This window comes from Astyanax mexicanus, chromosome 1 (assembly GCF_023375975.1).
Source record: "Astyanax mexicanus isolate ESR-SI-001 chromosome 1, AstMex3_surface, whole genome shotgun sequence".
In the NCBI taxonomy this organism is placed as follows: Eukaryota; Metazoa; Chordata; class Actinopteri; order Characiformes; family Acestrorhamphidae; genus Astyanax; species Astyanax mexicanus.
The window spans coordinates 131,700,001-131,725,920 of NC_064408.1; the positions used below are offsets into that span (position 1 = coordinate 131,700,001).

General features: G+C 41.2%; 1 protein-coding gene across 1 annotated transcript in view; it reads left to right on the top strand.

Moving 5' to 3' along the window:
• Positions 1-25,920, top strand: part of LOC111197509 (NACHT, LRR and PYD domains-containing protein 12-like) — a 592,302-nt gene that overhangs the window by 242,680 nt on the left and 323,702 nt on the right. The window lies entirely within an intron of this gene.

Below are 25,920 nucleotides of genomic sequence, written 5' to 3' on the forward strand. Positions count from 1 at the left end.
CTACACACTCACATACACTAAGGTTAACTAGCTCATCATTAAGGTTAGTTAGCTCATCACTAAGGTTAACTAGCTCATCACTAAAGTTAGTTAGCTCATCACTAAGGTTAGTTAGCTCATCACTGAGGTTAACTATCTCATCACTAAGGTCCACTATCTCAATACTAAGGTTAGTTAGCTCATTACCAAGCTTAACTATCTCAATACTAGGGTTAGTTAGCTCAACACTATGTTTAACTATCTCATCACTAAGGTTAACTATCTCATCACTAAGGTTAGTTATCTCATCACTAAGGTTAGTTAGCTCATCACTAAGGTTAGTTAGCTCATCAATAAGGTTAACTCTTTCATCACTAAGGTCCACTATCTCAATACTAAGGTTAGTTAGCTCATCACTAAGGTTAATTATCTCAATACTAAGGTTAGTTATCTCATCACTAAGGTTAACTATCTCATCACTATAGTTAGTTACCTCATCACTAAGGTTAGTTATCTCATCACTAAGGTTAACTAGCTCCTCACTAAGGTTAGTTAGCTCATAACTAAGGTTAACTATCTCATCACTAAGGTTAGTTAGCTCATCACTAAGGTTAACTATGTCATCACTAAGGTTAGTTAGCTCATCACTAAGGTTAACTATGCCAACATTAAGGTTAGTTAGCTCATCACTAAGGTTAACTATCTCATCACTGAGGTTAGTTAGCTCATCACTAAGGTTAACTATCTCATCACTAAGGTTAGTTAGCTCATCACTAAGGTTAACTATCTCATCACTAAGGTTAACTATGTCATCACTAATGTTAGTTAGCTCATCACTAAGGTTACCTATGCCAACATTAAGGTTAGTTAGCTCATCACTAAGGTTAACTAGCTCATCACTAAGGTTAGCTAGCCCATCACTAAGGTTAACTAACTCATCACTAAAGTTAGTTAGCTCATCACTAAGGTTAGTTAGCTCATCACTAAGGTTAACTATCTCATCACTAAGGTTAACTATCTCATCATTAAGGTTAGCTAGCTCGTCACTAATGTTAACTATCTCATCACTAAGCTTAACTATCTCATCACTGAGGTTAGTTAGCTCATAAGTAAGGTTAACTATCTCATCACTAAGGTTAGTTAGCTCATCATTAAGGTTAGTTAGCTCATCATTAAGGTTAGTTAGCTCATGACTAATGTTAGTTAGCTCATCATTAAGGTTAGTTAGCTCATCACTAAGGTTAGCTAGCTCATCACTAAGGTTAGCTAGCCCATCACTAAGGTTAACTAGCTCATCATTAAGGTTAGTTAGCTCATCACTAAGGTTATCTAGCCCATCACTAAGGTTAACTAGCTCATCACTAAGGTTAGTTAGCTTATCACTAAGGTTAGCTACCTCATCACTAAGGTTAACTATCTCATCATTGAGGTTAGTTAGCTCATCACTAAGGTTAACTTTCTCATCACTGAGGTCAGTTATTTCATCACTAAGGTTAACTAGCTCATCACTGAGGTCAGTTAGCTCATCACTAAGGTTAGTTAGCTCATCATTAAGGTTAACAATCTCATCAATAAGCTTAGTTATCTCATCACTATGGTTACCTAACTCATCACTAAGGTTAGTTAGCTCATAACTAAGTTTAACTATCTCATCACTAAGGTTAGTTAGCTCATCTTTAAGGTTAGTTAGCTCATCACTAAGGTTAGCTAGCCCATCACTAAGGTTAACTAGCTCATCACTGAGGTTAATTATCTCATCACTGAGGTCAGTTAGCTCATCACTAAGGTTAACTAGCTCATCACTGAGGTCAGTTAGCTCATCACTAAGGTTAGTTAGCTCATCATTAAGGTTAATTATCTCATCAATAAGCTTAGTTATCTCATCACTATGGTTACCTAACTCATCACTAAGGTTAGTTAGCTCATCATTAAGGTTAGTTAGCTCATCACTAAGGTTAGCTAGCCCATCACTAAGATTAGTTATCTCATCACTTAGGTTAACTATCTCATCACTAAGGTTAGATAACTCATCACTAAGGTTAACTATCTCATCACTAAGGTTAGATAGCTCATCAGTAAGGTTAACTATATCATCACTAAGGTTAGTTAGCTCATCAGTAAAGTTAGTTAGCTCAACACTAAGGTTAGTTATCTCATCACTAAGGTTAACTATCTCATCACTAAGGTTAGTTAGCTCATCAGTAAAGTTAGTTAGCTCAACACTAAGGTTAGTTATCTCATCACTAAGGTTAACTATCTCATCACTTAGGTTAACTATCTCATCACTAAGGTTAGATAGCTCATCACTAAGGTTAGTTAGCTCATCACTAAGGTTAACTATCTCATCACTAAGGTTAGATAGCTCATCAGTAAGGTTAACTATATCATCACTAAGGTTAGATAACTCATCACTAAGGTTAGTTAGCTCATCACTAAGGTTAGTTAGCTCATCACTAAGGTTAGTTAGCTCATCACTAAGGTTAACTATCTCATCACTAAGGTTAGATAACTCATCACTAAGGTTAGTTAGCTCATCACTAAGGTTAGTTAGCTCATCACTAAGGTTAACTATCTCATCACTAAGGTTCGTTAGCTCATCACTAAGGTTAACTATCTCATCACTAAGGTTAGTTATCTCATCACTAAGGTTAACTATCTCATCACTAAGGTAAGTTAGCTCATCATTAAGGTTAGTTAGCTCATCACTAAGGTTAACTATCTCATCACTAAGGTTAGTTAGCACATCACTAAGGTTAACTATCTCATCACTAAGGTTAGTTAGCTCATCAGTAAGGTTAACTATCTCATCACTAAGGTTAGTTAGCTCATCATTAAGGTTAACTATCTCATCACTAAGGTTAGTTAGCTCATCACTAAGGTTAGTTAGCTCATCACTAAGGTTAACTATCTCATCACTAAGGTTAGTTAGCTCATCAGTAAGGTTAACTATCTCATCACTAAGGTTAGTTAGCTCATCATTAAGGTTAATTAGCTCATCACTAAGGTTAGTTAGCTCATCACTTAGGTTAAATTGCTCATCACCAAGGTTAGTTAGCTCATCAATAAGGTTAACTATCTCATCACTAAGGTTAACTATGTCATCACTAAGGTTAGTTAGCTCATCACTAAGGTTAACTATGTCAACATTAAGGTTAGTTAGCTCATCACTAAGGTTAGTTAGCTGATCACTAAGGTTAGTTATCTCATCATTAAGGTTAGTTAGCTCATCACTAAGGTTAACTATGTAAACATTAAGGTTAGTTAGCTCATCACTAAGGTTAACTAGCTCATCACTAAGGTTAGTTATCTCATCACTAAGGTTAACTATCTCATCACTAAGGTTAGTTAGCTCATCATTAAGGTTAGTTAGCTCATCACTAAGGTTAGTTAGCTCATCACTAAGGTTAACTAGCTCATCACTAAGGTTAGTTATCTCATCACTAAGGTTAACTATCTCATCACTAAGGTTAGTTAGCTCATCACTAAGGTTAACTAGCTCATCACTAAGGTTAACTATCTCATCACTAAGGTTATTTAGCTCATCACTAAGGTTAACTATCTCATCACTAAGGTTATTTAGCTTATCATTAAGGTTAATTAGCTCATCACTAAGGTTAGTTAGCTCAACACTAAGGTTAGTTAGCTCATCATTAAGGTTAGTTAGCTCAACACTAAGGTTAGTTATCTCATCACTAAGGTTAACTATCTCATCACTAAGGTTAACTATCTCATCACTAAGGTTAGTTAGCTCATCAGTAAAGTTAGTTAGCTCAACACTAAGGTTAGTTAGCTCATCACTAAGGTTAACTATCTCATCACTTAGGTTAACTATCTCATCACTAAGGTTAGATAGCTCATCACTAAGGTTAACTATCTCATCACTAAGGTTAGATAGCTCATCAGTAAGGTTAACTATATCATCACTAAGGTTAGTTAGCTCATCACTAAGGTTAACGATCTCATCACTAAGGTTAGATAGCTCATCACTAAGGTTAGTTAGCTCATCACTAAGGTTAACTATCTCATCACTAAGGTTTGTTAGCTCATCACTAAGGTTAACTATCTCATCACTAAGGTTAGTTATCTCATCACTAAGGTTAACTATCTCATCACTAAGGTTAGTTAGCTCATCATTAAAGTTAGTTAGCTCATCACTAAAGTTAACTATCTCATCACTAAGGTTAGTTAGCTCATCAGTAAGGTTAACTATCTCATCACTAAGGTTAGTTAGCTCATCATTAAGGTTAACTATCTCATCACTAAGGTTAGTTAGCTCATCACTAAGGTTAGTTAGCTCATCACTAAGGTTAACTATCTGATCACTAAGGTTAGTTAGCTCATCAGTAAGGTTAACTATCTCATCACTTAGGTTAGTTAGCTCATCATTAAGGTTAATTAGCTCATCACTAAGGTTAGTTAGCTCATCACTTAGGTTAAATTGCTCATCACCAAGGTTAGTTAGCTCATCAATAAGGTTAACTATCTCATCACTAAGGTTAACTATGTCATCACTAAGGTTAGTTAGCTCATCACTAAGGTTAACTATGTCAACATTAAGGTTAGTTAGCTCATCACTAAGGTTAGTTAGCTGATCACTAAGGTTAACTATCTCATCATTAAGGTTAGTTAACTGATCACTAAGGTTAACTATCTCATCATTAAGGTTAGTTAGCTCATCACTAAGGTTAGTTAGCTGATCACTAAGGTTAGTTATCTCATCATTAAGGTTAGTTAGCTCATCACTAAGGTTAACTATCTCATCACTAAGTTTAACTATGTCATCACTAAGGTTAGTTATCTCATCACTAAGGTTAACTATGTAAACATTAAGGTTAGTTAGCTCATCACTAAGGTTAACTAGCTCATCACTAAGGTTAGTTATCTCATCACTAAGGTTAACTATCTCATCACTAAGGTTAGTTAGCTCATCATTAAGGTTAGTTAGCTCATCACTAAGGTTAGTTAGCTCATCACTAAGGTTAGTTAGCTCATCACTAAGGTTAACTATCTCATCACTAAGGTTAGTTAGCTCATCACTAAGGTTAACTAGCTCATCACTAAGGTTAGTTAGCTCATCATTAAGGTCAATCAGCTCATCACTAAGGTTAGTTAGCTCATCACCAAGGTTAGTTAGCTCATCAATAAGGTTAACTATCTCATCAATAAGGTTAGTTAGCTCATCACTTAGGTTAAATTGCTCATCACCAAGGTTAGTTAGCTCATCAATAAGGTTAACTATCTCATCACTAAGGTTAACTTTGTCATCACTAAGGTTAGTTAGCTCATCACTAAGGTTAACTATGTCAACATTAAGGTTAGTTAGCTCATCACTAAGGTTAGTTAGCTGATCACTAAGGTTACCTATCTCATCATTAAGGTTAGTTAGCTCATCACTAAGGTTAACTATCTCATCACTAAGGTTAACTATGTCATCACTAAGGTTAGTTAGCTCATCACTAAGGTTAACTATGTCAACATTAAGGTTAGTTAGCTCATCACTAAGGTTAGTTAGCTGATCACTAAGGTTAATTATCTCATCATTAAGGTTAGTTAGCTCATCACTAAGGTTAACTATCTCATCACTAAGGTTAACTATGTCATCACTAAGGTTAGTTAGCTCATCACTAAGGTTAACTATGTCAACATTAAGGTTAGTTAGCTCATCACTAAGGTTAACTAGCTCATCACTAAGGTTAGTTATCTCATCACTAAGGTTAACTATCTCATCACTAAGGTTAGTTAGCTCATCATTAAGGTTAGTTAGCTCATCACTAAGGTTAGTTAGCTCATCACTAAGGTTAGTAAGCTCATCACTAAGGTTAACTATCTCATCACTAAGGTTAGTTAGCTCATCATTAAGGTCAATCAGCTCATCACTAAGGTTAGTTAGCTCATCATTAAGGTCAATCAGCTCATCACTAAGGTTAGTTAGCTCATCACCAAGGTTAGTTAGCTCATCAATAAGGTTAACTATCTCATCACTAAGGTTAGTTAGCTCATCACTAAGGTTAACTATGTCATCACTAAGGTTAACTATGTCATCACTGAGGTTAACTATCTCATCATTAAGGTTAGTTAGCTCATCACTAAGGTTAACTATGTCATCACTAAGGTTAACTATGTCATCACTAAGGTTAACTATCTCATCCATAATGTAAACTAGCTAATTTCATCTCTCTCTCTGTATCAGTGCAGTGTGTGTAATGTCTCTCTCTCTGTATCAGTGCAGTGTGTGTAATGTCTCTCTCTCTGTATCAGTGCAGTGTGTGCAATGTCTCTCTCTCTCTGTATTAGTGCAGTGTGTGTAATGTCTCTCTCTCTGTATCAGTGCAGTGTGTGTAATGTCTCTCTCTCTGTATCAGTGTAGTGTGTGTAATGTCTCTCTCTGTATCAGTGCAGTGTGTGTAATGTCTCTCTCTCTCTGTATTAGTGTAGTGTGTGTAATGTCTCTCTCTCTGTATCAGTGCAGTGTGTGTAATGTCTCTCTCTCTCTGTATTAGTGTAGTGTGTGTAATGTCTCTCTCTCTGTATCAGTGCAGTGTGTGTAATGTCTCTCTCTCTGCATCAGTGCAGTGTGTGTAATGTCTCTCTCTCTCTGTATCAGTGCAGTGTGTGTAATGTGTCTCTCTCTGTATCAGTGCAGTGTGTGTAATGTCTGTCTCTCTTTATCAGTGCAGTGTGTGTAGTGTCTCTCTTTCTCTGTATCAGTGCAGTGTGTGTAATGTGTCTCTCTCTGTATCAGTACAGTGTGTGTAATGTCTCTCTCTGTATCAGTGCAGTGTGTGTAATGTCTCTCTCTCTGTATCAGTGCAGTGTGTGTAATGTGTCTCTCTCTGTATCAGTGCAGTGTGTGTAATGTCTCTCTCTGTATCAGTATAGTGTGTGTAATGTCTGTCTCTCTTTATCAGTGCAGTGTGTGTTATGTGTCTCTCTGTATAAGTGCAGTGTGTGTAATGTCTCTCTCTCTCTGTATCAGTGCAGTGTGTGTAATGTCTCTCTCTCTGTATCAGTGCAGTGTGTGTAATGTCTCTCTCTCTCTGTATCAGTGCAGTGTGTGTAATGTCTCTCTCTCTGTATCAGTGCAGTGTGTGTAATGTGTCTCTCTCTGTATCAGTGCAGTGTGTGTAATGTCTCTCTCTCTCTCTGTATCAGTGCAGTGTGTGTAATGTCTCTCTCTCTGTATCAGTGCAGTGTGTGTAATGTGTCTCTCTCTGTATCAGTGCAGTGTGTGTAATGTATCTCTCTCTCTGTATCAGTGCAGTGTGTGTAAAGTCTCTCTCTCTGTATCAGTGCAGTGTGTAATGTCTTTCTCTGTATCAGTGCAGTGTGTGTAATGTCTCTCTGTATCTGTGCAGTGTGTGTAATGTCTCTCTGTATCAGTGCAGTGTGTGTAATATCTCTCTCTGTATCAGTGCAGTGTGTGTAGTGTCTCTCTCTGTATCAGTGCAGTGTGTCTAATGTCTGTCTGTATCAGTGCAGTGTGTGTAATGTCTCTCTCTGTATCAGTGCAGTGTGTGTAATGTCTCTCTCTCTGTATCAGTGCAGTGTGTGTAATGTCTGTCTCTCTGTATCAGTGCAGTGTGTGTAATGTCTCTCTCTCTGTATCAGTACAGTGTGTGTAATGTCTCTCTCTGTATCAGTGCAGTGTGTGTAATGTCTCTCTCTGTATCAGTGCAGTGTGTGTAATGTCTCTCTCTCTGTATCAGTGCAGTGTGTGTAATGTCTCTCTCTCTGTATCAGTGCAGTGTGTGTAATGTCTGTCTCTCTGTATCAGTGCAGTGTGTGTAATGTCTCTCTCTCTGTATCAGTGCAGTGTGTGTAATGTCTCTCTCTGTATCAGTGCAGTGTGTGTAATGTCTCTCTCTGCATCAGTTTTTATGTGTGTATAATGTATGTGTAATGTGTGTGTAGTGTGTGTAATGTGTGTGTAGTGTGTGTGTGATGTGTGTAGTGTGTAATGTGTGTGTAATGTGTGTGAAGTGTGTGTGTAATGTGTGTGTAGTGTGTGTTATGTGTGTGTAGTGTGTGTGTAATGTGTGTGTAATGTGTGTGTTCTTGTTTTCAGACGGCTGTGATTTCACACTGGATCTAAACACAGCTCACCGTAATCTCTCTCTGAGTGAGGAGAACAGGAGGGTGGAGTGGAGAGAGGAGCTGCAGTCGTATCCTGATCTTCCAGAGAGATTTGTGTGGAATCAGGTTCTGAGTAGAGAGAGTGTTACTGGACGCTGTTACTGGGAGGCTGAGTGGAGCGGAGAGAAAGGAGCTGCTGTAGCTCTGAGTTATAAAACCATCGGCAGGAAAGGAGGAGGATCAGACTGTGGGTTTGGACAGAATGAACACTCCTGGAGTCTGTTCTGCTCTGATAACAGATACTCTGTTCACTTCTGTAATGTCACAACTGCTCTCCCGCCTCCTCCCTCCGGCTGTAGGAGAGTAGGAGTGTATGTGGACTGTCCCTCCGGCACTCTGTCCTTCTACAGAGTCTCCTCTGATACACACTCACACACTCTCACACACTTACACACATTCTACAACACCTTTACTCAGCCCCTCTATGCAGGGATTTGGGTTGGTACTGGCTCCTCAGCATGTCTGTGTAAGATAGAATAACCCTGTGTGTTACAGCACATTTGTGTGTTTGTGTGTTTCTGTCTGTCTGAGTGTATTTGTATGTATGTGTGTGTTGCTGTAATATAACACAGAGATACACACACACACTTTCACATACTTACATTCTAGACCACCTTCACTGAGCCCCTCAATGCAGGGATTGGGTTAGGACTCATGTTTGGGAGGCTTTTTTCATCTGGTTTCTTATTAAACTGGAATTTTCTTGTTTGTTGGGGTTCTAATCTGGACTAAATATGTTAGTTTTGCCACCAGTCCTGGCTTTCCCAGGACTGTCCTTTTTTTTTAAATATTTGGTCCCGGTAAAAAAATCTCATTTAATATCCCGGTTTTCACTTGGTACGTTTGACTATTTTGCCTGCATTAAATATGTCTTTTTTCTTGCTGACCTGCACCATTGTGCCTCATTGGTGCTGAGGGATCATGTGACTTCATTATCGAATCAGTACAGGTCGCTCCTATGGAGTGAATCAAATATTAAGGAGGAAGAGCACATCAGATTCAACATCATAGATTCAAGAATGTTGGGTGAAGATGACGTGCTTGATGTGGTTCCATTGCTTGATGAGACTCCAGTTAAATAGCATTAGTGTCAAGTACCACCATGCCACTATGAATCGTTGAAAGCTCACATAGAGGAGAATTGTTGTGAAAGGATGTGATCCAGACAAGCTGTAATCCATTTGCTTCCCCCATTGTGGTTGTCAAAAAGAAGAGGAGGTGGAATAAAAAGAGATGGCACTATTTAGCTTTTTGTTGACTATCATCAGGAATTATGTCTCTCTTTGCCCTGGATTGATTTGTCCAGATCAAAGTTTCTTTCCACTTTGGACCTTGTAAGTGGTTACAATTAAGTTCCTATGGCTGAGCAGAATAAAGCAAAGACAGCTTTCTTTGCACTATTTGCCATTTTCTAGTTCAATTGCATGCCATTTGTAATGTGCCATATATTTTCAGCACTTGATAGAGCACATCTTCGGAGATGAATGCTTCCAAATTCCATTTTTAAAATTGTTTGAGCAGCGTTTTCAAAAATATCCCTGTCTGCACAGAAACGCCATACCACTCAAAAAGGCATTAATGAACAGGGAATCTCTAGACATTCAGAGGATTTCTCATTGCTCCTCAGCATCAATTACTTCATTTATAAAATGGTCCCACCAGGTGCTTGTTCTCTTAGGTCTAGTACAGAATCTCCAGACAGAAGGATCGGGAAAAAACTGCATGCAGCCCATTTTAGTACCTCTGGTGTCATAATGGGGATGGAATACAGACACTCGCAGATACAGATAAAAAAGGTGTTTATTACAGGCTTGGATTGTACAGGGGTATTCGTAAACAGAAACAGTAGAGCAGCGGAAAACAGTAGCCACCTAGACAAGACCATACCATAAACGGAAGACAGTCCAGTTCATACACGGGAAAGCCAGCATCAGAGATAATCCAAAAATCAGAAACGTTAAACAGTCCAGGTCAAAAAACAGTAATTCCACAATCAGAGGTAGAGGCAGGAATCGGCGTCGAAGAAACAAAAAGCAAATACACGAGAAAAACATTCACAGAGATAATAATAATCAGTATAATTAAAGCTCATAACGATAGAGTAGCATGTAGAACAGCTGAACTCGCAACTATCACTCGTCTCAGCTACACTGGTAAAGTTAAATCGTGCTACAGTGTTTAAAGCTGGTTCTGGAGTAACTGTTTCGAATGAGGAAGGGATGGACGTAAGTGCAGAGTAATTATATTTATTAAATTAACAAATTAAACAAACAAACAATCAAAATAAACCAAAGTTACACTGAATACAAAACTACAAAACACTAAACTTGACAACAGGAATCTAAAAAACAGCATGAAACAAACCTGACCACAGACAGCAAACAAACCAACAAAAGACTAGACAAAGAAGGCTTGAAACAAAGGGGCTTATATACACATGGAGGGAACAGGAAACTGGAAACACCTGAGGATCAATCAAGAGGGGGCGGGGTTACAAATAACTAATGACAGGGTGGGGCTAGGGCGGAGACAGGACCAAAACACAACAATAGCACATGGCTGGGAAACATGACAGGTAAACAGAGGGGCAGGAGGACAAGAGACCAAAAGAGGGAGAAACATGACAGACATGGGCTAAACTGTGACATTACTCCCCCTCAACAGCGCCACTACCAGAGGCGCAGAGAGAGATAACAGAGAACAAGACGTGACAGAACTAGGACGATGGAACTCATGACAAAACAGGAGACTGGACTATGAATGGAAACAAAGACTGGACAGAGGCTGAGACTGGACAGGGGACAAGGACTGGACAAAGGGCTGAGACTGGACAGAGGAGTGGACACTAGACAGGGACTGAGACTGGACAGGGGGTTGAAACACAGACTGGACAAAATAGCTGAGACTGGACAGAGGAGTGGACAGTAGACTGGACAGAGGGCTGGACACTACACAGGGACGGAGACTGGACAGGGGGTTGAAACACAGACTGGACAGTGGCCGGGAACTGGGACTGGACAAGACTGGGCAGGGGAACTGGGACAAATACACTTACTGGGACTGATACGAATACGGTGATAGGGACGGGAATAGAAAACCACTGGGTACAGGAACGGGAACAAACACAGACACGGGGACCAGGACAGGGAGAGACATGGGTACAAATACACACATAGACTGGAGCCCAGGACTGGTGAAGTTCAAAGTCTGCGGAACCAGCCTGGGCAGAGTTCGAGGGGCTGAAACAGGAGATCTTGGAGCAGGTCTGGAAGCACATGACCTGGGGGTGTGCTTAGTTCTGGGAGCAGGCACAGGGGCGGCCGGAGCCGCGGGCACAGGGTCAGAGGCGACAGGAGCCGCGGGCACAGGGTCAGAGGCGGCCGGAGCCGCGGGCACAGGGTCCGAGGCGGCCGGAGCCGCGGGCACAGGGTCCGAGGCGACCAAAGCCGCGGGCACAGGGTCAGAGGCGGCCGGAGCCGCGGGCACAGGGTCAGAGGCAGTGGGTACCAAGTGGGTGGCAGGCACTGCAGACACAGGAGCAGGAGCGGCGGACACCACTGGCACTGGAGCTGAAGCAGTGGGTACCACGAGGGTGGCAGGCACTGCAGACACAGGAACAGGAGCGGCGGGCATCGCTGGCACTGGAGCTGAAGCAGTGGGTACCACATGAGCAGCAGGCACTGCAGACACATGAGCAGGCGCGGCAGGTGCAGCTTGAGCAGGCGCGGCGGGTGCAGCTTGAGCAGGCGCGGTGGGTGCCGCGGGCAGCACTGGAGCAGAGGCGGCGGGTGCCGCGGGCAGTGCTGGAGCAGAGGCGGCAGGTTCTGCTGGATCTGGGGAGGATAGACTACGCACTAGGGAAGCCTGGAACAGGTATTCATCCACTCCTCTCCCAAATCCTGCCTACCTCTGCGAATATATTCCGCTACGTCCATGTTAAATGGTCTTGTCTTATGTTACGAATGAGGAAGGAGAAAGGGATGGACGTCAGTGCAGAATAATTATATTTATTAAATTAACAAACTAAAACAAATTAACAAACAAACAGTCAAAATAAACCAATGTTACACTGAATACAAAACTACAAAACACTAAACTTGAAAACAGGAATCTAAGAAACAGCATGAAAGAAACCTGACCACAGACAGCAAACAAACCAACAAAATACTAGACAAAGAAGGCTTGAAACAAAGGGGCTTATATACACATGGAGGGAACAGGAAACTGGAAACACCTGAGGATCAATCAAGAGGGGGCGGGGTTACAAATAACTAATGACAGGGTGGGGCTAGGGCGGAGACAGGACCAAAACACAACAATAGCACATGGCTGGGAAACATGACAGGTAAACAGAGGGGAGGAGCACAAGAGACCAAAAGAGGGAGAAACATGATAGACATGGGCTAAACTGTGACAGTAACTCTGTGCTGTTGGTTTAGAGATTTTCTGCTGTAACACTCTCAGCTCTCCTCAGTAAGGGCAGTTAGTTCATTAGTTGGATCAACTGGGTTTAATATATGGCCGGAGTTCGCTGGTGTTACCCTGAAATAGTTCCCTCCAAATCTCTAAGCTAATGCTAAACAAAAAGAAGACATGCGCAGACTTGCTGTGTGAGGTTAGCCTTTTCAGAAAGCTCAGTTTTTAGTTGTGAGACAGCGCACAGGTGGGGACATCACAATATATATCACAGAAAAAAAAACATTGCAATGTCAAATTTTCCAATACCGTGCAGCCCTATTGCAGATATTGAGCAGTGGTCCTGCAATTGTGAGCACTGTGACTGCCAAGGTAGGCCAACTATGACTTCCACTGTGGCCCAAACCTGACAAATGTTTGGTGTTCCCTTGTGTTTGCATAAATATCAAGGTTGTAATTTTAAAGGAGAACTGCTGAAGAGTTTGTGTGAGATCTATGGGGGTAGAAAATACATACTGCTGCTGGAAGTAACCAATGTGAACGCTTCAATTAAAATCTCCATGATCTACTCCATACCTTTGCTGCAGAGCAAAAGTTCCTTTTGGTATATTATGCCACCACACACTATTTTACAGAGTATTCACCTTAATGTATGGCTGGCAGCCTTACATCCATGTAGATGCTATAGGGCAGATGAGTCTGTGCACCCACAGACAGTGAAATAGTAGGCTAGAGGACATCAACAGCATTTGAAGACCATTTACATAGTAGCCAAAAGGTACTTGGAGGCCACCAAGATTAGACCCCTTTGTTGGAAGGTACCCTGATCTTTTTTATAGGTAAAAAACATGATAAATAGGATTCAGTTAGATAGTCAAATGCCTTGATTTAGGGGGGGGGGGGGGTGTACAAGATCTGTCCTTCAAAAGGCGTTGCCTATCCTTGGTGCATGGAAAAGGCCCAATAGACAGTGATAGAAGAAAGCCTTCAGGGAGAGAGAGGGATGAAGAGTAATGTGGAAGACTGTGCAATTGTAGGGGTACCAGTATTCTAAACTCAAAACATTCCAGGAGATCAAAAGCCAGTGCTAAGTAAAGGTTCCACTGTCTAGTATCAGATAGTTTCCCCATAGTCCATCTTCAGGAGGTAGGGTTGTGACGTTCACCCAGGGCAAAGGCAGAGCATCATTCTAATCCATAAAACAAAATCAATAAAACCTCATTTTGTCGTGTGTTTATGAATAGATCCAGACATGGGGGATGCAGCTTGTTTGTAGGTATTACCTACAGTAAATCCTGCAGTGAATAGGCCATGGCAGTAGATGGGTATGGTACATTTTAAAGAATAGGTAACTGGGACACTGCCAGTTGCTGTTTTTTTACTGAACTTTTACAGTGGTAAGAGTATGCTGGCTGTTGTTGTGGATGTACACAAGATGTATAAATTAAGGCACAGTAAATTTTGTGTAGAACTAATAGCTCTTGCTTTAACACATTCCAAGTGCCATAAACTTCACATGATGCAGGTTGTAGTAAAATTATATTTCTCCCCTCCATGTTCTAAGAGGATTTGTCCAGACATCGAGGGAATTGAGCATGACTGAATTTAGAGGATATTAGCCATCGCTTTTTTTTATTATTTTTTGGTTATAGTTTTTTTTGTTTTCTATTGTTTTCTGTTTTTGTTTTCTGTTCATGTTTTACCATTTACCACCTGTCTTGATGCTAATGTAAATAGTTATAAACCCTAAACTGTATAACAATGATTTCTTGTAAGCCCCCCTTGATAACTGTCTGCTAAATTCCTTAAATGTCATGTAATGTGAATGGTCTGTATGTTTGTATGATGACGTTTGGACATTTTGAGTATGCTACTATTCTTTTTTGCCTGTCTATTGCTTCTTTTGTCTTTTTAGAAACTCACAAATGATAGCATAAAATACATTGTTTGTTAGAGTTTCATGTATTATGACATGTTTGTCACCTCTGTCAAGCATGGTGTATTTTTTAATCATTTGTCACAATCTGAACAAAAAATTGTTTGTTTTGTAATTGTTTTTAATTTAGTGGGTTCTAAGGCAGTGGTTACCTGTTTGTCAAGGGTCTTAAGCACTTTCTAGGCTTTACAAACCAGTCTAGCTGCACTTCTCAATGTCCTTCTCCAAAGAAATGCCAGATATCTCATTTCAAATTATTAACTTTTAAGAGCACATTTTCTTTTGCTCCCATTTTTAATAACAAATGACAAAAGGGACATTCACATTTTATCTTTTAGAATCTGAATTTGTAGAAAACATTTATTAAAAACTGCGAGTGTGATTGCAGTGCTGGCTTGTATCTGTGGTGTTGCTAGGTGGTTGCTAAGATGTTGCTAGATGGTTGCTAAAGTGTTGCTAAGTGGTTGCTAAGGTGTTGCTATGGTATCTGGGGTGGTTGCTATGGTGTTGCTAAGTGGTTGTCAAGGCGTTACTAGGTGGCTGCTAAAGTATTGCTATGGTATCCAGGGTGGTTCCTATGGTGTTGCTAAGTGGTTGCTAGGTGGTTGCTAAGGTGTTGCTATGGTATCTGGGGTGATTGCTAAGGTGTTGCTAAGTGGGTGCTAGGTGGTTGCTAAGGTGTTGCTAGGGGGTTGCTAAGGTGTTGATATGGTATCTGTGGTGATTGCTATGCTGTTGCTAAGTGGGTGCTAGGTGGTTGCTAAGGTGTTGCTAGGGGGTTGCTAAGGTGTTGCTATGGTATCTGTGGTGGTTGCTATGGTGTTGCTAGGTGGTTACTAGGTAATGTATATGCATAAATGAGATTAAATGGTGTTTGCACGTTGCAAACATCGCTCGGCTATGCACGCTAGGTTGCTCTGGCCGTTCGGGGGTGTCCAAACTTTTGACCAATAGCTGCTTTATCCAATAGCTCCTCCATACACTCACTATACTGGTGAACTGGCTGGGGGGCCGGGGTGTCCAAACTTTTGACCTAATGCTGTTTTATCCCATAGCTGCTCCATACACTCACAGTACTGGAGTTCTAGCTGCCGTCCTTCGATGGGCCCTTTTCATTCCTATGGGGCCACTTCGGTTGCTATGGTATCTGGGGTGGTTGCTATGGCGTTGCTAAGGTGTTGCTAGGTGGTTGCTAGGGTGTTGCTATGGTATCCAGGGTGGTTGCTATGGTGTTGCTAAGGTGTTGCTAGGTGGTTGCTAAGGTGTTGCTATGGTATCTGGGGTGGTTGCTAAGTGGTTGCTAAGGTGTTGCTAGGTTGTTGCTGAGGTGTTGCTATGGTGTCCGGGATGGCTTTTTCTGCGCTAGAAATGCCCGTTTCTGACACCTAGCGTTCAAACTTTGAGTCTCACATTATAAAAACCTGCTTAACAGCGGGCCAACTTTCATTCTATTTCTAAAATACCTCGCGGGCCGCTCCAAAAAAGGAAACGGGCCGCAAATGGGCCGCAGGCCGTAGTTTGGACACCCCTGCCATTGCTGCTCCATACACTCACAGTACTGGAGTTCAAGCTGCCGTCCTTCAATGGGCCCCATTCATTTCTATGGGGCCACTTTGTACGATAATTGTAAAAGAAGAAGAAGAAGACTTAAGAAGAACAGTACTGTGATTGCCTTACAGAAACTGCGAGTGTGATTGCAGTGCTGGCTGGGGTACCCTAACTTTTGAACAGTAGCTCCATTACACACAGTACTGGGCAGTGATGTCTTTGTTACATTACATTACATTTGGCGGATGCTTTTGTCCAAAGCGTCTTACAAATGTCAAGTACAAAAGTGGTAGGAATTAAGATAAACCATTATAGATAGGGCTTAAAGGAGGTCGAAGGGAAATAAAGGGATAGAGAAGTGAAGGAGGGGAAGACGGAAATGAGGTTAGAAGTAGTTGGTGTGTTAGAGGTGTTAAGAGAGTAAGTGATCTTTGAAGAGCTCTGTCTTCAGGAGTTTATTAAAGATAGTGAGAGATTCTCCTGATCTGGTAGTAGAAGGTAGTTAGTTAGAGGTGTTAGGAGAGTAAGTGCTCTTTGAAGAGCTCTGTCTTCAGGAGTTTATTAAAGATAGTGAGAGATTCTCCTGATCTGGTAGTAGAAGGTAGTTAGTTAGAGGTGTTAGGAGAGTAAGTGCTCTTTGAAGAGCTCTGTCTTCAGGAGTTTATTAAAGATAGTGAGAGATGCTCCTGATCTGGTAGTGGAAGGTAGTTAGTTAGAGGTGTTAGGAGAGTAAGTGCTCTTTGAAGAGCTCAGTCTTCAGGAGTTTATTAAAGATAGTGAGAGATTCTCCTGATCTGGTAGTAGAAGGTAGTTAGTTAGAGGTGTTAGGGGAGTAAGTGTTCCACCATTGGGGAACTCTGTATGAGAATTATGTATATTTGAGCATACACAGTTGTAAACACATGGGATATTCACCATATTCACCATTATCATATATATTTTCCACACAGAATGACCACTGGACCGCAGGGAACAGATGGAGTAAGCCCTAACTTAAACACATTTGTTTTTCCAAGAAAAGGAAGGAAGGAAAAGGATAGGCTAGTGTGGGGGAGCACTCCTTTCCCCTTCCATGCATTGCGTCAGACTAACTTGTGTATGTCCTATGTATGTGCGCTATAGGAGCGTATGTTGAGTGTTTCCAGCTGTGAGGTGTTTTTCAAACATAAAGGCTGGACTTCAGCAATTCCAGCCAGAGAGCTAGGGATCAGATTTGGGAAAAGAGCTCTCTCCCTGCAAAACCGGTTTGCTTGTTAATGATGCTGTTATCTTTTGTACTAATTATTATTTTTTCTGTAATAAATTACAAAGAACAGTATCAGCGAAGACTTATTTCATGCATCTACATGACATCACAGCTCAAGAAGGAGAGCTGGTCATCAACCATAACATGTAATGTGTTACTCTAATCTGACCCTTTTTTTCAGTAACAAGTAATCTAACGCGTTACTATTTCCAATCCAGTAATGAAAATTAATCAACTCACTGTGCATTAGTCTCTCTCTCTCTCCACCTCACACACTCTCACACACAAACACTCTCACACACACACTCACTCACACACATACACACACACACACCACGCTCCGCACCCCCCCAATCACACGCGTCTCTCTTCTGTTAATGAGCTACAACCATTGGTTTACTCACCCCAGTCAACTGTTTTACTCTTAACTTTATACATTCCTCCCCTCTCTCTCGCTCTCTCTCTCTCTCTCTGTCCCAGCCAAACTTCAGTTCACACGCAGATGCTGTCTTGATGTTTAGTTGATGTTTCTTTAAGCAAAGCACAACATATGAAAGTAACAAAAAACTCAAAATAAATAAACAATCAATTACAGCTTGCGTTGGAAAAACTGTTTGCTCTTCTGACTGGGCAATAGCTAGGTCTAACCTATTCCCTTACAAGGACCCGATAACCCTGAAAACTTGGATGCAGTGACCGGTATGCAAAACATGAGGGAGACATTTAGTGGGTTATGAACATAAGTGACCTAGGTATAGAATTGCTAAAGATAAAAATGGCTCCAACACCTCTATTATTTTTGTACTTCATTATTGTAAGTCGCTTTGGACAAAAGCGTCTGCCAAATGTAATGTAATGCACACACACTCACACACACACTAACACACACTACACACTCACACACACACTAACACACACTACACACTCACACACACACACACTAACACACAGTGTTGGGAAGTAACGGATTACATGTAACGGCGTTACGTAATCAGATTACAATTTATGAGTAACTGTAATCAGTTACAGTTACTGCTTGAATAAATGGTAATCAGATTACAGTTACTCTGCTAAAATAAATGGATTACATTGCGGTACTTTCCTATTTTTGGTCTTCCAATCCAACACTGACAAAACGCAATCACTCCTCCCTATTTGTGTGTGCAGCGGTGTCTGTGTGCGTGCAGGCAGCGAGACGGGAGGAGGGGCAGACAGCGGCTCCGCACACACAACGAGACGAAATTAACTGACATTTTCGTAGACGAATAAAAACGAGACGAAAATGTTTGGCAGGGACGAAATCCAATCAGAACTGATTTAGTTCTGTGAAAGGTAGTGACCAGTTAGGAAGAGATCCAATCACTGCTACTTTAGCGAAGGTAGAGAGGCGGGACAAGCGGGGTACTCATCCAATCAGAGATCCGCGTTTTAATGCTGATGTTATTTCATGAGCTGATCGGGTGTTTAACTCGGCAGTGCACTAAAACACAGAACTGATACAGAACTCACTCATTAAGATCAGATCATCTGTTTAGTCTCACAGTGGGAAAGATATAGCTAGTGTTAAAGCAGGAACAGGTCAGAAAGGAACTCAATAATATAACGAAAATAAAACAATAAAATAACTGAATCTATGAACACAAAAGTCTGTGTAAAGTTTCTCACTTTAACTCATGAAGTCTCTCAGTACATCCTGAGAGCATCTCTACAGGACAGTGTGTGTGTGTGTGTGTGTGTGTTTTTGATCTCATTTATAGACTGTAGCTACAGTAGGTGTGCTGGATGAGTGCTGGAGATAAAACTAGATAATTTAAAAGTTGTTTTTGCTTCCACAGCTCTGTTCAAACTATAATTTAACTATTCAGATGTTTTATGACCTGATTTCTAAAACAAATTTTTAAATGTAAAATATGTATAGTCACACACCTACAATAATAATAATAATAATAATAATAATAATAATAATAATAATAATATACATTAAATCATATATAAATATATTTCACATTAAACATTAACAATATTACTCAAGTGGTTATTAAACGTTTCATTTCGTATAAGTGTAGAGTTAATAATTCAAGGGAACTGATGAAAAAGCATTTACATTTACACCCTTTACATTTTTGTCGAATAAATTTACTGTAATTTTAGTAGACTATATTCTTATGACATTAAGTCGACTAAAACTAAAAACATTTCAGATTACTAAATTGTGACTAAAACTAAATGCTATTTTCATCACAAAACTATAACTAAGACTAAATCAAAATTTGTTGTCAAAATTAACACTGGTGGCAAACCTGCAAATAGATAGCTTACAGTTGTTGTTACATTGTTTGGTTTTTAATGGTTTTATCATCAATTTATAGAAGTATTTTATAAAATTGTTTAATGAAATGGTTTCATAAGTATTTTTATAGCGTGATTGAAAAGGCTGTTTTATTAGTTTATCTATTTGTTAACTGGAAAGAAAAATAAAAGAATAATATGCAATATGTGGTTGCTACATTCATTCAGGCTTAAAAAAACGAAAAAGTAATCCAAAGTAATCAGATTACGTTACTCACTTGAAGTAATGTAACTGATTACGTTACAAATTACATTTTGAGTGATGTAATCAGTAATCTGTAAGGGATTACATTTTAAAAGTAACCTTCCCAACACTGCTCACTATACACACACACACACACAAACACACACACACTCACTATACACACACACACACACACACACACACACACTACACACTCACACACACACACTAACACACACTCACACACACACACACTAACACACACTACACACTCACACACACACTAACACACACTACACACTCACACTAACACACACTACACACACACTACACACTCACACACACACTAACACACACTCACACACACACACACTAACACACACTACACACTCACACACACACTAACACACACTACACACTCACACACACACACTAACACACTACACACTCACACACACACACTAACACACACTACACACTCACACACACACACACTAACACACACTACACACTCACATACACACACTAACACACACACACACACTAACACACACTACACACTCACACACACACTAACACACACTACACACTCACATACACACACACTAACACACACTACACACTCACACACACACACACTACACACTCACACACACACACACACTAACACACACTACACACTCACACACACACACACTAACACACACTACACACTCACACACACACTAACACACACTACACACTCACACACACACACACTAACACACACTACACACTCACATACACACACTAACACACACTACACACTCACATACACACACTAACACACACACACACACTAACACACACTACACACTCACACACACACTAACACACACTACACACTCACATACACACACACTAACACACACTACACACTCACACACACACACACTACACACTCACACACACACACACACTAACACACACTACACACTCACACACACACACACTAACACACACTACACACTCACACACACACTAACACACACTACACACACACACACACACACTACACACTCACACACACACACTAACACACACTCACACACACACACTAACACACACTACACACTCACACACACACTAACACACACTACACACTCACACACACACACACTAACACACACTACACACACACTACACACTCACACACACACTAACACACACTCACACACACACACACTAACACACACTACACACTCACACACACACTACACACTCACACACACACACTAACACACTACACACTCACACACACACACTAACACACACTACACACTCACACACACACACACTAACACACACTACACACTCACATACACACACTAACACACACACACACACTAACACACACTACACACTCACACACACACTAACACACACTACACACTCACATACACACACACTAACACACACTACACACTCACACACACACACACTACACACTCACACACACACACACACACTAACACACACTACACACTCACACACACACACACTAACACACACTACACACTCACACACACACTAACACACACTACACACTCACACACACACACACTAACACACACTACACACTCACACACACACTAACACACACTACACACTCACACACACACACACTAACACACACTAACACACACTCACACACTCACACACACACTAACACACACTCACACACACACTAACACACACTACACACTCACACACACACTAACACACACTACACACTCACACACACACACTACACACACTAACACACACTACACACTCACACACACACTAACACACACTACACACTCACACACACACACACTAACACACACTACACACTCACATACACACTAACACACACTACACACTCACACACACACTAACACACACTACACACTCACACACACACTAACACACACTACACACTCATATACACACTAACACACACTACACACTCACACACACACTAACACACACTACACACTCACACACACACTAACACACACTACACACTCACACACACACACTAACACACACTACACACTCACACACACACTAACACACACTACACACTCACACACACTAACACACACTACACACTCACACACACACTAACACACACTACACACTAACACACACTACACACTCACATACACACTAACACACACTACACACTCACACACACACTAACACACACTACACACTCACACACACACTAACACACACTACACACTCACACACACACTAACACACACTCACACACACACACACTAACACACACTACACACTCACACACACACTAACACACACTACACACTCACACACACACACTAACACACACTACACACACACTACACACTCACACACACACTAACACACACTCACACACACACACACTAACACACACTACACACTCACACACACACTAACACACACTACACACTCACACACACACTAACACACACACACTAACACACACTACACACTCACACACACACACACTAACACACACTACACACTCACATACACACACTAACACACACACACACACTAACACACACTACACACTCACACACACACTAACACACACTACACACTCACATACACACACACTAACACACACTACACACTCACACACACACTAACACACACTACACACTCACACACACACACTAACACACACTACACACTAACACACACACTAACACACACTACACACTCACACACACTAACACACACTACACACTCACATACACACACTAACACACACTACACACACACACTAACACACACTCACACACACACTAACACACACTCACACACACACTAACACACACTACACACTCACACACACACACACTAACACACACTACACACTCACACACACACTAACACACACTACACACTCACACACACACACTACACACTCACATACACACACTAACACACTACACACTCACACACACACTAACACACACTACACACTCACACACACACACACACTAACACACACTACACACTCACATACACACACTAACACACACTACACACTCACACACACACTAACACACACTACACACTCACACACACACTAACACACACTACACACTCACACACACACTAACACACACTACACACTCACACACACACACTAACACACACTACACACTCACATACACACTAACACACACTCACACACACACTAACACACACTACACACTCACACACACACTAACACACACTCACACACACACACTAACACACACTACACACTCACACACACACACACACTAACACACACTACACACTCACATACACACACTAACACACACTACACACTCACACACACACTAACACACACTACACACTCACACACACACTAACACACACTACACACTCACACACACTAACACACACTACACACTCACACACACACTAACACACACTACACACTCACACACACACTAACACACACTACACACACACACACACACACTACACACTCACATACACACTAACACACACTACACACTCACACACACACTAACACACACTACACACTCACACACACACTAACACACACTACACACTCACACTCACACACTAACACACACTACACACTCACACACACACTAACACACACTACACACTCACACACACTAACACACACTACACACTCACACACACACTAACACACACTACACACTAACACACACTACACACTCACACACTAACACACACTACACACTCACACACACACTACACACTAACACACACTACACACTCACACACTAACACACACTACACACTCACACACACACTAACACACACTACACACTCACATACACACACTAACACACACTACACACTCACACACACTAACACACACTACACACTCACACACACACTAACACACACTACACACTCACACACACACACTAACACACACTACACACTCACATACACACTAACACACACTACACACTCACACACACACTAACACACACTACACACTCACACACACACTAACACACACTACACACTCACACACACACTAACACACACTACACACTCACATACACACTAACACACACTACACACTCACACACACACTAACACACACTACACACTCACACACACACTAACACACACTACACACTCACACTAACACACACTACACACTCACACACACACACTAACACACACTACACACTCACACACACACTAACACACACTACACACTCACACACACTACACACTCACACACACACTAACACACACTACACACTCACACACACACTAACACACACTACACACTCACATACACACTAACACACACTACACACTCACATACACACACTAACACACACTACACACTCACACACACTACACACTCACACACACACTAACACACACTACACACTCACACACACACACTAACACACACTACACACTCACATACACACACTACACACTCACATACACACACTACACACACACACACACAGTACACACACTACACACTCACACACACACACTAACACACACTAAACACTCACATACACACTAACACACACTACACACTCACACACATACTAACACACACTACATACTCACACACACACACTCACACTAACACACACTACACACTCACATACACACACTACACACTCACATACACACACTACACACTCACATACACACATTACACACACTACACACTCACACACACACACACACAGTACACACACTACACACTCACATACACACACTACACACTCACATACACACACAGTACACACACTACACACTCACACTAACACTCACTACACACTCACATACACACACTACACGCTCACATACACACATTACACACACTACACACACACACACACACACAGTACACACACTACACACTCACATACACACACTACACACTCACATACACACACAGTACACACACTACACACTCACATACACACACTACACACTCACATACACACAGTACACACTACACACTCACACACACTAACACACACCACACACTCACATACACACTAACACACACCACACACTCATATACACACCACACACTCACATACACACTAACACACACCACACACTCACACACACACTAACACACACTACACACTCACACACACACACTAACACACACTACACACTCACACACACTACACACTCACACACACACTAACACACACTACACACTCACACACACACTAACACACACTACACACTCACATACACACTAACACACACTACACACTCACACACACACTGACACACACTACACACTCACACACACTAACACACACTACACACTACACACTCACATACACACTCACACACACACTAACACACACTACACACTCACACACACACTAACACACACTACACACTCACATACACACTAACACACACTACACACTCACACACACACTAACACACACTACACACTCACACACACACACACACACACACTAACACACACTACACACTCACACACTCACACACACACTAACACACACTACACACTCACACACACACTAACACACACTACACACTCACATACACACTAACACACACTACACACTCACACACACACTAACACACACTACACACTCACACACACACTAACACACACTACACACTCACACACACTAACACACACTACACACACACACACTAACACACACTACACACTCACACTAACACACACTACACACTCACATACACACACTACACACTCACATACACACACTACACACACACACACACACAGTACACACACTACACACTCACACACACACACAAACACACACTAAACACTCACATACACACTAACACACACTACACACTCACACACACACTAACACACACTACACACTCACACACATACTAACACACACTACATACTCACACACACTCACACTAACACACACTACACACTCACATACACACACTACACACTCACATACACACACTACACACTCACACATTACACACACTACACACTCACACACACACACACAGTACACACACTACACACTCACATACACACACTACACACTA